General features: G+C 43.4%; 1 long non-coding RNA gene across 1 annotated transcript in view; it reads left to right on the top strand.

Moving 5' to 3' along the window:
* LOC132372597 (uncharacterized) overlaps nt 1-12,107 on the top strand; it is an 81,161-nt gene extending 69,054 nt beyond the window's left edge. Inside the window, exon 3 of the long non-coding RNA XR_009505211.1 lies at nt 12,092-12,107. This is a non-coding gene — a long non-coding RNA (uncharacterized LOC132372597). The remainder of the gene's footprint in view (nt 1-12,091) is intronic.
* The last annotated feature ends 296 nt before the right edge of the window (nt 12,108-12,403 follow it).

Below are 12,403 nucleotides of genomic sequence, written 5' to 3'. Positions count from 1 at the left end.
GAGAAGAGAAGGAATTCCAGGCAGAGGGTACTGGAGCCTGTGCGAAGGGGTTCAACGTTGTTGGGGAACAGTGGGGAAGGCCGGTGACTGCTCAGGCTGGAGGAGGAATAAGAGCCAGACCATGCCACTCGCTTTGGGCCACTGGAAAGACTTTGAACTTTATGTGCAGGCGTTCGGCTTGTGATCAGATTTGTGTTTTTAGAAAGATCACACTTGCTGAGGGTGGAGAAAGAATTGAGGGGGGCGGGTGAGACTACACAGCCAGAGCTTAAAGCGGGGATAGTGTAGAAGTGGCAACAGAGATGGAGAGAAAGCGACCACAGTCAAGAGGTGACTTGAGGATATGGGGTGGGAGGGCGAAGCTGGGGCGAAGTGAGAGTTGCCTCGCCATATATGCACTACTGCATGTAAAATAGTTGGCTGGTGGGAAGCAGCCGCATAGCACAGGGAGATCAGCTCGGTGCTGTGCGATGACCTAGAGGGGTGGGGGATAGGGAGGCTGGGAGGGAGACGCAAGAGGGAGCGGATATGGGGACACGTGTATGCATACGGCTGATCTGCTTTGTTGTGCAACAGAAACTAACACAGTACTGTGAAGCAATTATACCCAATAAAGATCTATTAAAAAAAATAATAAAATAAAAAAACATCTGAAACAAAACAAAACAAAAAGAGGTCTTTGAATGTCTTAGTATTGGAAAGGTGACTTCAGCAATAGTTGGACAGGCAGTGCAATATACCCATGGGTTTGTGAAAGTTTCACATTTTCGTTAGCTGGTTGAATAGCAGGTTTTATTTTCCATGACAGTATTAAATTGGCTGGGGATTAGGCTGAATGTAATTGTTTTATGGCCAAATGGATCCCATTGTAATAGTGACCATATATCAGCCTGCCAAGTGCCTGATTTAAGAGTACAAGGCCACAGGGAACTTCTCTGAGCCTACAGATTTGCTGACTAAAGATAAAGGAATGGGACCTTAAACTCTGGCAGCCCCGCAGAATGTCCTGGGGTCTTAACGGTCTTGCTTGCTGCAGTTTAGATAATCCCTTAAATCTGTAAGAGTTCATATATGTAGACTCTGGAACTATATTCTTGGATTGATGAATGGGATGAATAGCCAGGTTCAGATGCTCTGCAGTGCCATGGGAGAATTCCAGTTGATGTGGGGCAAAGACTCCAAGACTGGGTGTGCTGTAATGATGGTGGTCTCCTGGAAAACCAGCTTTGCCAAATTGAATTTGAGCCTGGGAAGCTAGAATTAAATCTGTTAGGGATGTGCACCTGAAAGAAGGCTTATCCTGAGCAGTGATTGATAGGATAGTCTACGGTTGTACAGTAGTCTAGAGAAGAGGGTGTGGAGCCAGAGTCAGGGACTTACGGCTCTGTCATTTACCAGCTCTGTCTCCCAAGCCAGTCACTTACGCTTTCCGAGCCTCAGTTAACCCATTTTTAAAGTAAGTATTATAATACTACTATTACTACTACTAATAATACCTGCTATGTCACCCAGCATGGTGCTGAAGATGAAAATGATGAAATGAAGTTGAAAAGAAACGAAATTTGTGAAAGTGCTTTGTAAGTGAAAAAATGAAGATGCCAAAAGAATTGTCAAAGAAAAAAAAAAAAAAAGAATTGTCATTATTTGTTCCAGTCAAGATAGGCCAAATTGTACCATGGTCAGACATAGCAACATCTTGCCTTGAAACAAAGTCTCTTTCTTGCTCCTTCTGGCAAAGTCCACTGCCCGCTTGGCAACTCTTAGGGTATCACTCTTCCATTCATGTTGATGATAAATACGTGACTTTAGGGATCCTTGCTCACATTGACCTCACCTCACTTCCTGGTTATGCAGCGGGTCCCACTGGCTGTACCACTGTAAAAAGCAGCTGCTGTTTTCCCCCTCTCCTGGGTTTGTTTTCCCTTCTGGAAGTGCGTTTGGATTTTTCTTTGGGCCATCACCCATTTCATGTTTTACACGGGGCTGGCCCTTCTGCACACCACCAGTTCAGTCACCAGGGGAAATTGCAAACAGGAGAATCTCCTTGTTTACTCTCTTTTTCTCTTCTGGAATAAGCAGTCACTTATTCCTGACTGGTCCAAGGAGACTAGTATCCTTAGGTGACCAAAGGGAAATCTAAAGGGGGTACAGAGTTCAGTGGGAGAGGACTGGGCAGAAGAGAAGTATTAGGTGGCCTGAAGAATGCTAATGAGAAGGTGAGGGGCAAAGACTGGCTGTAGAAGCGCATTTAGCTTAGCCCTGGGGGGGCTATAGCTGGAGGCTGGAATTTAGAGGGAGAACTGGAGTTAGGTGCTAGGATCTGGGAGGAGGAAGACCACCGAGAAGCCCCCTCCTCCAACGCTGTGATACATCCAACCAAGAACAAAGTCAGGAGCCTGGAGCAGCCAGGGCTGAGGGCTGGACTAAATGGCAGAAAGGAAGAGACCCCACAAGCAAACGAAGCTGCGGGGCATCAGGGACCCCTAAGACCATCGCTGTAATGGAGGTGATTTGCATTTTGCTGATTTTTCAGGGGTGATTCCTTTTAGTAACCAAATCCATTGAGATCAAACACAATGCAAACCACAGTGGGAAAAAGGAGTCTGTACCTATATTAATGATTTCCATGCATGGAATGTACAACCAAAATCGGGTTTGAAAACCTTGATACCTTTTGGACCATGTCTGTGGATATCCCTGTGTGCAAAGATCAAATAATGGTAGAAACTAGAGGAAAACATGCTAGCTTTAAGCCCACCCTGCAGCCAGAGTCCAGATAACAGAAATAACAACCAACCCTGTATAGCACCTTCTATATGCTGAGTGCTTTTCAGCATTTCACCTATATTGACTTCTTTAATCCTCAGAACAACGTCTTTTTTTTTTTTTTTTTGGCCACGCTGCGCACCTTGTAGCAGGGTCTCAGTTCCCTGACCAGGGATTGAACCCCAGGGCCACGGCAGTCCTAACCACCAGACTGCCAGGGAACTCCCACAACAATGCTTGTAGATAGATGCTGTTATTATTTCTATTTAAAGATGAAAAAAAACGATCCGAGAATAATTATGTGACTTGCGAGTTAGTGGGAGAGCCAGGATTCAAACCCAGGCAGTCTAGTTCCAGTGTCCACACCTTTTGCACCATATGGGGCAACGGGATGTCTTGTCCTGTGTCCCTGGTCATCACCACCTTTGCAAGGGAGTTGAACGACCTGCATCTTTTGGAGTGATGCCGCTTAAATGGCAACTCTCTTCCTTAGATTCCTCTATGACATAGCTGACATGGCCTGCAGAAGCAGCAAACACCAGTTAGTGACATGGCTTGGGAGGTCACTAGAGCTCCTGGGATCTCAAACATTCAGGGAGAAGTTGAGGCCGGGAGTTACAGGACTCCTCTTTCCTCCCGCCTCTCTGGGTTCTCAGAGGAAGCAGACCACTAGGGCTAGATCTGCATCTTCTATTTTTCCTCCTGCAGCAAGTTTCTTCCTAGGTAGGTAGCCCGCCCTCCCTCCACCACCCCTCCTCCACATCTAGGTTCTGGCAGTGAAGCATTTTCAAATGTTGTTACTCCATGTTTCTGAGAATGTCTGCTTAATCTAGGATTAGGGCAGCCGCAAAACAGGTGGAATCCGAAAGTGAGAAAATAATCAGATGAGAGAAGGAGAGATGGGACTAACAGATCACGAGGGGTTGGCTCAAATACAGGGGCAGGATTAGGGTCCTGGAAGGCTGGTAGGGGTGAGGCAGGGACGACCCCTGGATGAATGAAGGTAGAGGCGGGTCTTAAGGTTGTGAATCAGGCTCAGAGGCAGGAGACAAGAACCCAACTATTATAAACTGGACACAAAGTGGGGTGCTGCTCACTGACATTAGGCCTTCCCCATAGGCTCTACCGGGACCGGGTATGAGAGTAGGACAGAGGCATGGCCTGCCTCAGCATGGATGGAGTCCTGAACGCAGAGGAGGAGGAGGGGGGGTGGGCAGAGGGTCGTACTGCAGCCATTTCACACCTCCTTGAGGAAGAGACCAGATGGCCAAGTTTTACAGATGGCTAAACTCAGACTGTGGGTGTAGACCTCTGTTGTTGCCTTCTGACTCTGGTCGTTACCCATCTGCATTTCCTATTTCACAAGTAATTTTTATTCTTTTCAACTTCTCTTCCCCTTTTAGGCCAGATTTCTTAGAGCTGAAGAGCAATTGCTCAAGGATGACCTTGCTTAACTTGAAGAATTACTCTTGTTCAATAAAAAATTAATCTTATGTAAATAAAACTTGATAAGAAGTGCACCCATGCTGCCCTGGTCCCCTCTCTTGGGCTTCTTGTTTCCCTTTTCTGAAGTTTCATTCACTGGTCTATAATCTCAGCTTGCATCACGTCCCACGGACTAGACTGTTATTCATTCTGCAGTACTGTTTTTATTGCTGCCCAGACACCTAAACCACTTACCATCCCTGAATTCACCAGAGTCGAGCACCCCTAGCCCTGTTAGAACATTCCCCTCTACCGCCAGCCCCCGCTTATGAAATGCTACACTGGCTGAGACTCAATGTCCCTGCAGCCCCAGGATCCTTCTCTGATGACGGCGCTACAGCCCTTGTGTGAGAGGACCTGCGATTTGTCTCTGATATTGGCAGAGAGTTCAAGATGCATCGAGCCACTTTCAGGGTAACTCAATAAGGTTCTATTTCCACAGCTCTCTCTTGAGTCCAGCTCCCTCAGGAGAAGTTTTGACTCTTCTGTAGGTAGGGATGAAGTCTCATTTACCTTTATTGCCCCAAATGATATCCAGTACATATTAGAGGCTCCTCTGATATTTGAATGCATTGGCTGAGTTTTTGGACACCCTCCTTGAACTTAGGTTTAAACTTAAGAGATTTCTTCATAACTTTCACAAGTGTACTACTTATTGTTTGAAAGCAATACTTTAACTTTTCTAAAAAGAAAAGGAAAGAAAAGCTTACTCAGAGATCATTTAATGAGCATTAACTCTAAAATATGGGAAGTTCTTTTATCCCATTTATCTACTTATCTTATTCTGGACATAGTATGTCCTTTCTTAGTCTTTCTTTTTCAAGCCAAAGATTCTCTCTTGGTTTGTTTATTTTTGTTTTCAAGAAGTAATTTCTTCTCACGTGCTTTTCTATATTAATAAAAATGAAGAGACTAAATATGGGTTACATTAAATACATTTGGCCTGTCTATTATTAGGCTGAACTAATCATCCACCCCAGCAGGAAACAGCTTTCCCTCCTATAAATTCTTACAGCTTGTTGCCTCAACAGTTTACTTGGTTCTTTTTGCATGCTGCCTGTATTTCTGCACCTGCATAATTTTTTTCCAAGGAGATAATATTTTGAAAGGCCTCTTGGTCTGGGACTTAAAGCATAAAGTAGGCACTCACAAAATATAGGCTGTGAAAATAAATAAATGAAGGAATGAAGTAGTAAATTTGACAATAAATTTCCTGACAGGAGATTTCTTAAAATGAACAAGCGCTTCCTAAGAACTAAACACAGAGAGTTTTAGTGACAATGGTGGCAGCACAACCCAGAGGATTTGGCTTTAAAAAATCCTGGATCTACTCCTAACCACCAGCAGAGTTATAAAGATGATCTTGAACTTGGTGGAATGATTCTGACTCTGCTTATAGGTTTTATAGAGTAAAAAGATTCCTATTCAGTAGACACTTTGTAACTTTCATTTCTTATTCTTTTCACCAAACTGTTGGACCTCTACAGATATTAAGTCAAAGATAACTGACGTATCAGTTACTCCCATTACAAACTTTGTAGATGCAGGCCTTCAATGGAAATTCTCTAGTTTTAAACTGTAGACCATTCTTCCTTTACATTTCTTTAAGGTCATCTTTGTAGCGTTAAATGTCAGGCTACGAAAGGTGAATTTAGGGCAGTTGATTTAAGAAGTATGATACAGCCTTCCCTCAGAATCCACGGGGCATTGGTTCCAGGATCCCCTGCCCATACCAAAACCCAAGGATGCTCAAGTCCCTTATATGAAATGACTCAGTACAGTCGGCTCTAGGGAATCCGTGGTTGGTTGAATCCGCGGATTCGGAACCCGCAGAGGGCCGTCTGTACTTTAAAACTTTATGTTCGTGTGTGTAGAGGTGTGGGTGCACACAACAAAACGACTTGTGAATGTCTCTCTCCTTGACCTGTTTTGACCAAACTTTATTACTCATTTAATGGAGCCGTGACAAAGAGTAGGAATCAAAACACATGGGGATCACAGAGGCTGTTATGTTTATTGTGCAGAACAGACAGTGATAATCCACTAGAGAAATATTTTCAACAAGCAAGCGATTCAAAGTACAATCATAGACAGCAACTCTACATGAAGAACAAAGTTAGAAGACACTCAAAGAAACAGGGAGAAAGTCAACTGCAGTTCAACGTCTTGATACTTTTCTCCTGCACACATACCTAACTTGCAGAAATGGTAGAAAAGTTAAATGTCCAGTCTTACTTAGCCCGAGACCAACAACAGCAAAGAACAGTCCTATAAAATTTATCTCCCACAAAAATAAACTATATATATAAAAATTTTATGATGTTCTTACTGTTCCATTGGCCACAAGCTTTTTTCAGTATGTAAAATGAGGTATACTGGGGCTTAAGAGGTAGTAGTGTGTTTTGATTGTACAACGTATAGGAAATAAGAGAGTAATTTCATCAGAGATGGAAACTGCCGGGTGCTCTGAGTTTGGCCAACACGAGCAACTGCTTTAGTTTTATGAGCTGGCCAGTGAGGTTTCAAAAGGCCCAACCCAAGATACGGAATGGGGCTTTTTATGAGCCACTGTTTAGTTGCTTATTTAATGCACAGTTAACAGTAATGTTGAGTTTTAATTCTCTCCATAGCTCCTTTGGTGATTCACAACAGTGAGCAATCTGCCAGTCTCAGAGAGGTATGTGGCCTTTGAAACTACCTCCCTGAAGCGGCTGGAAGAGAGATGGTTTTGAGTTTCATTTGGCATCAGTACTAAAAGCCAGACTGACACAAGCCGTCATGAGAAGCTACCTCTTGGCCCAGTTGATAATACCATGTTAAAAAGTCAGCACACTCACTAGGAGAGAAAGGAATAAAAACTCTACATAAGAAGCGTTTAAAATAAACCTGGCTGAGACATATTACAAAAATCACATTTGTGTAAAATACATGAAAATATCTGTCAAGCATTTTCTCATATTCAACTAATCTTCAAAACACATATTTTTGATTGCATCATGCAAAAGCTGAGCTTGTTGCATCTCACCTACAAAGCTTCAAGTTTCTTTGAAGGTTGGCTTTATTTTATTTATTTGCAAAAAAGTATGTAAAAACGTGTTCCTTTCTATCAAAAGCCTTTTACAAAAATAGTTTTGACGAGGGTTAGCTGCAGTCTGAACTATTTCAAACAATGACAAAAATGAATGCTGCAAGTAACAAGTTCATTCCTTTTGAAGTCTGGAGGTAGGTCTTTGCAAGTCAATTAGTCCATTTCCTTAAACAATTCATGTGAGGTACAAACTTGGAGGGTGATATTTAAACATTACAGTCAAATTTTGTGGGATGTGTAGTGTAAGGAGGAAAAATATCCTTAAGAACCTAGGAGCGACTTGGTTAAAAAAAAATTCAAGTTAATGTGGAAAATCTAGCAGAGAAGCTGAAACAAGTATTTGTAAAATTTTAATTAAAAAAAAAAAACCATAGAAAAATACATAGCCATGCTGAAACACAGTAAGGAGACTGCTTCTTTAACTGTAACTAAGTGTACACAAAGAACTGTAGATGATTAGCATCACCTACCCATTACTTTTTTTTCTTGCATTGCTTGTGTATAGCAGCATGTAGTAAGTACTAAACTGTAAATTAACTGTAACATTCAGAGGTAGTATTGAGCAGTGGGGATGTATTGCATCTCTGGCTAAAAGTGCAGTTTGAGTGAAGAGATGGTGAGCTGAAATCAGAGTAAAGCACCTCAGCCAACCATCCTATGTCAAAACGTATTACTTGAAGTAACACATAAGCTTCATTTGAGGTAAGTGGTATTTAGGTCTTTCACAGAAACTGATACACAACGGAGAGAGAGAGAGAGAGAGCCTGCTTTTTTGTTGTCGTTGTTCTTTAAATTGTAGTATAAACTAGAGCAAAAGAAATTTGGATTTCGCTCCTCCCACCTCATAATCCAGGTGAGTTCATCATGCATTATTCTGTTGTACCTTTTCATTAAATTACAAAGAGGATAATTTTACTTGTCTAGGTTCCTTAAAATGCTTTGAGGCTGACAAGTGTGATTTATTGCTAAATGGCATTTGGCTCTGTAGGAAGTAGATTCTACCCGGATGAGGGTTCCTGAAAAAAAAAAATGAGGGCCGTGAGTAAATTTATTACTCCTGCTGATATGTGTGGCATCCATAAATAAAGGAGTTGGCAATCTGAGTTTGCTGACTTCCCTTTTTGAAAAGTGAACATCACCTTTTCTGGTTTGTTAAGCTGGATGAAAGGATACATCAGCATTTCGTCTCATTTAGAAATAAAAGTAAAAATTAAAAAAAAAAAATCATCAAGTAAGTGTCTACAAGGTTACATGAAAAAGAGAGAAGTAGTATCTAGTCCTATCTTTGGTGTTCTAAATAGAAGCTTCACTACTGCGAGCGGGCTGGGTGGTGTCTGAGGCGTCCAGTGTCTCCCACCGCGCCTCTCCTAGAGGAATGCCCGGCGTCACACGGGTGACACGTTTCTGGTTTGGGTGCAGTGATTGACTAAACCCGATTCAGAGGTTCTTCTCACCCACCCACTCCTGCTTATCAGATCCACAAACTATTAGTAGGTTAAGGAAAAAGAGAACAGTAATTAAAAGTTGCATTGTTAAACTGTGTCCCCTGTGTTTACAGCAGTTTTTCACTAAACCTGGGACCGTGAAGGGATTACAAAGAAGGTGATTAATATAGTCCTTTTTAAGGTTACGTGACTTCTCCCCCCACCCCCGCCCCGCCCCGCCCCCTAACCCCAGATGAAAGTGGAAAGACCATGGCGACAGAGAGTTAAGTGGTCACTGCAGTGTCTTCTCCCTTCAAAAGATCCAACTGCTGCTGAGGTAGAAATTGAATGTTGGCGCCCCCTAATCCTCTTCCGCAGACTCTTGTGAGGATGTCTCTTCGGTCTCCTCCTGGAACACACAAAGGGCACAACCATTACACTGTGTGGGCTGTTCAGACAAACAGTTCAGAGGTGACCTGTTTCCACAGCACATTATGCTGGCTTCAAAAGAGGATGCGGATGATTGGCAAGCCCCCTCGTTCCCAGGGCTTCTTAAACCGTAATTGAGGAATCAAGGTGTTGTTTTTTCCCAGAGCAGTCATTAGCCACTGTTGACTTAAGGCTTGACATCATGGCGGCTGCTCAGCAAATTCAATTGTCTGCCATCCAGAGAATGTCAGGCCCGTGTGAGCTTACTCACCAATCAGAGGGAAAAAAGAAATGGATAAATTTTTCCCGACAGCATGCCAGTCATCACTTTTAAAAACCAGCAAATCAAGTGAAGGGGATCTGTTCTTAAGGGACAAAGAAAACGCGTCCTGAAGATATTGGTAATCATAGCTGATGCTCTTAGGGACTGGCTGTTATTATTCCCATTTTACAGGTGAGAAAATCAAGGCACAGTAAGTCGTATACCTGAAGTCACAGAGCAAGTCGAGCCAGGCTTTGGGCAGAGTCAGACGGGTGTTGGCAGCTGTGTGTAATCAGGATGCCACTGCCATGTACCAGAGGCAGCGTGAGGGCAGAATCGAGCCTGAGAAAGGGCTGCAAGAGCTGACGACTCACTTCCTTTCCAAATGGATTTCCTCCTTCTTGTATTTATTAAAGCGCATTTTAAGACAATGACCAAAGTTTGGCATTAACTGCTCAATCTCAATACTAAATCCACACTGACCAAACATTTAATGGTGGTTTGGCCAAGCAGAGAAAATCTAATATATGTGTTTTTGCAGGGCCTCCTCTTCCTATAAATCTAATTTCTCCTTCTCTTTTCCTTTTTCTGATTCCGTATGGCTCTGGAATTTGTTGGAATTTCTGCAAGCCGGCTTGAGCTGCAAAGTTCTCTTTCCTTCTGCTTATTTAACAAACGTGCAGTACCTTTCAGGACATGGGTGGTAAAGCGGAGACAATAAACATTTCTGATAAAAGCGTCCTTAGTGAGGGGATGATTTTTATCAAATGCTGTACATTGTCTCATAAGATGGCATGTGAAAAAGATCTGGGAGAAGAGGTAAACATTCCCTCCTGCAGCAAACTTTAAGAATGGCCAGCTTAAAACAGCTTATAACAGTCTTCATACTTTAATAGATTTGATTTTCCACATGGCTTCATTTTGTCTGGGTGGCTAACTGACACAATTTATACCTCTCTTCCTTTCCCAGGTCACTACAGTACACCATTCAGTAAAGCATGCCTTAAAGCTTGTCTGCGTTATATGACCAAACTTCCATTCATTAGTGTTTGAAACACTTCAGCTGTGAAGGAACTCCTAAATGCTACCATGTGTGACGCTTTTGCGTAAAAGCAGCAAACGGGAGGGAAAAAAACCCCACATGAACGGGTACTCACATGCTCGCATGAATGCGTGCACGTGGACACACGGACACATACACACACACACACACTCTATCCTGGGCTTTAACCACAGGCCACTGCTTACTGCAAACCCTTTGCAAAAGGTTTCAAACGTTCTCTTCCCCCAAGACTGAAGGAGCTGTAAATCCTGGGAATAAACACACACACAAATGAATGGATTACAGCTTAAAAAATATAACCACCGCAGCATCAAGTCATGAGATTTCACACCGGTTTTGTTTAGTCTGCTTTGGGTTATGTGGGAAACGTGGAACGTTTGAAGCTACCTCGCATCTGCTCCCAACCCCCAAACGGCAGGCTTCACATATTTAAGCAGCACGTTTATACCTCTTGACAGGCAACAGGCCATGACCCTGAGATTCTCTATGGAGTCCTGGCCACAAAGGAGGATGTAGCAGGATCAAAGCCACGGACGGACGTGAGAGAGACAAGCCAAGGTTCAGCTGCCCTCTGACCTTGTTTTTTCACTTAATATTTAAATTGCAGAAAGTCATTAAGCTGTTCGGCAGATACACTCTTCACCGTCCCCAAACGACTCACTTCTCATTATGACAGGAGGTGTGGACTCAGGTAACTACCCTGAAACAGACCACAGAGTACACGCCGGCAGATATATGTGGTTCCTTCTTCGCCTGGTTAACAAATTAATAGAACGCAGTCAAGCTGGAAACCCCCCTGGATGGAGCTGTAATTATTCCATTTCTAACTGCTCGAGTTTTCTAGACTATCTGGAAACCAAAGTACTTCCAAATCCGGAAGGAAATCGAATTTTCAGGCCATGAACTTACAAAGACCTTGTAGTAGACGGAATGTGATCAGCTTTTCAAAACCTTCCCAGAAACTTTGCTTGATCTGAGCTCTTGAAGCTCCTGATATGTAAGTGGTTTATTCAAATCCCTTAGACACAACTCAGCTGAAAATGATGGTCCCTCATCCTCATCTTGTTTCCTTTACTTAACGCTTCTTAACACAACATGGAGAGTTGTTTTATTTCCACCGACACTGAAATGCTTCTACTAGTAGCTGTCAGTTACTACTGGGTACATAACTAGGATGTCAGAGGGTGGGAGCCTCACTCCGTCAAACTTTTGGAGGTCATGCGGCTCTCACACGCTCAGAACGATGCTTTTCTCCATGTTTGGTCCTTGGAGAGCTCTCTCTTCCTGGCATGGCCCTGACTGGCCATCCTCCAAAGGACGGCATGGCTGCCAAGTGGACGATGTTGGCGGGGCATGTGGCACCTGTCACCTCTGCAAGACCCAGTTCTCACCTTCCCAGTGACTTGGCCCTTTGCTACATGTATGGCTGCTGTGACAAAAGTGTGCATGTAATTAAGAGAAGGAAAAACCCTCTTCGTTTTGGTTCCACAATTTACTGAATTGGGGCAGGTGACTTGGCAGCAGATTGCGAGATAAGGCTGGGAGAGAAGAGTTCTTGCTTTTTTCCCTCCCAGGAGCCATGTGGGTCATGGATGCACGAAGATGGAGTCGGGAAATCCATGTTCAGCTGCCCTGTCACGGCTGACCAGACTTCACACAGGGCCCCTCTGCGGTGCAAAGAGTGGACAGGACCCGGTGACGAAGGGAATAAGCCATCAGGTTCTGACGTCCCCCAGGGATCTTACTTTCATAGCAGAGTAGTTGGTAGGGACCCTTGAGATTCAATCCTCCTCAGTTAACTTAGAAGACACTGCCATTTACTGCAGATGATAGCTTGCAACTTGAGGTATTTATTTAAATTGCTTCATGTTCGCAACATACGCCCA

This window comes from Balaenoptera ricei, chromosome 10 (assembly GCF_028023285.1).
Source record: "Balaenoptera ricei isolate mBalRic1 chromosome 10, mBalRic1.hap2, whole genome shotgun sequence".
NCBI lineage: Eukaryota > Metazoa > Chordata > Mammalia > Artiodactyla > Balaenopteridae > Balaenoptera > Balaenoptera ricei.
Note: the sequence above shows the minus strand (reverse complement) of the source record. Positions and strands in the feature narration are given on the sequence as shown.